The sequence below is a fragment of the Temnothorax curvispinosus genome, unplaced genomic scaffold (assembly GCF_003070985.1).
Source record: "Temnothorax curvispinosus isolate PA1 unplaced genomic scaffold, ASM307098v1 QBEX01009240.1, whole genome shotgun sequence".
NCBI lineage: Eukaryota > Metazoa > Arthropoda > Insecta > Hymenoptera > Formicidae > Temnothorax > Temnothorax curvispinosus.
The window spans coordinates 1-1,434 of NW_020219020.1; the positions used below are offsets into that span (position 1 = coordinate 1).

General features: G+C 35.6%; 1 long non-coding RNA gene across 1 annotated transcript; it reads right to left on the reverse strand.

Moving 5' to 3' along the window:
* Positions 1-11: 11 nt before the first annotated feature.
* Positions 12-1,154, reverse strand: LOC112458836. The gene is made up of 4 exons (XR_003041250.1): positions 896-1,154; positions 637-727; positions 478-549; positions 12-411 (listed from the first exon to the last, which is right to left on the reverse strand). It is a non-coding gene; the product is annotated as an uncharacterized LOC112458836 (long non-coding RNA).
* Positions 1,155-1,434: the final 280 nt, after the last annotated feature.

The window sequence follows — 1,434 nt, forward strand, 5'->3', positions numbered from 1 at the left end:
ATATATACTCTCTAAAAGAGAATCAGTGTATTTTTACTGAGAAACAGTAAATAGTCACTGATTGAAGCAGTTATAAGTATACCACTGAGAATCAGTGACATTTCACTGAAAGAATTAGTTATTATTGACTGTTTCAATCAGTAATACTGGACTACTAGAAACAGTGACTTAAAGCAGCAAAATCAGTAATGTGAGCTGATAAAATCAGTAATGCAAGCAAAATCAGCAATGCAAGCTGATTAAATCAGTAAATGTCCCAGCAAACAGTAACAAAAAGTAATAACCTTAATACATGTTATAATTTTTTATTCAACAATGTAATTGTTACGTACAAAATGTTTACAGAATGAAGTCAATTAAAAATTAAACATTCCTTAGCTTACGAGCTTGTGCCTCTATGTTTGTTCCTTCCTAAAAAAAAGATTTTTCTGTAGCAAGTATTAATATATAACTTTTAAATGCACTAACCAAACTTACAGGCCATATCTGTATCAACGAAGAATTTGGAAAAATAGGAGGATCATCATGTTGTCCCTTATCAATGTTCTTCTGAAATTAAACATCCAAATATTTGAATCGTGTTTTAACAATCAATTTATACTGAGAAATTATAAGAATAAAAAATAAAAGACTTACTCCTTTTTGATAAGTTTCCAACGATAACCGAGATTAATAATCTTATTCTGTTCGATGTTCAGTTCTCTGGTTCAATACGCCGTGGTTTATGCTGAAAATGAAAAAAGAGAAACAGTCTCTAGTTTATCGCGCTTTACTATGGGCCCGTTGGGCCTCCATCTTTGCCCCGTTGGCAAACTATAACCTCGCCCCGTTGCATGGGCCACCGTACTCGTCAGTACCCGCGGTAAATGAACTACGGCTCAAGAAGCTTTCGTACTTTTAACCTCACCTTTTTTGCAAGCACGCTTAGCTCAGTACCGCAGTTTCTCTCATTCTTCGTAATGTACACTTAGCACCGCTTCGTCCTTCGTCACGTATACTTCGTTCTCGTCTTCTGTTTCACACATCACTGAGATCACAATCCTGTTCCGCTTCCTCGGACCATCATTTAGCATTACCAACAGATAACTGATTTTACAGTGATATCTTACTTTCACTGACCATAATCAGTGAAATATAAGATAAAGAAACAAAAAGTAAACGTTCTACTGAAGTTCAGTGAAATACTCACTGATTCTCAGTGAAATTTTATTTTACTGTTTCAATTAGTGATATTTTCACTGATTCTACTTTAGAGAGTATATGCGTACCTCCACAAATTATGCTACAAAGGGTGGGGCTACTCAAACAGTTTACGAATGTCCCGTCTCTATTTTGTTGCGCCATCCCTGAGAAACAACAAAATTAACGTTCAAGTGAAAATCTTGGCATATGGAAAAACTTGAGCGATAAGCAACGCAGCCACACCGTCAACAA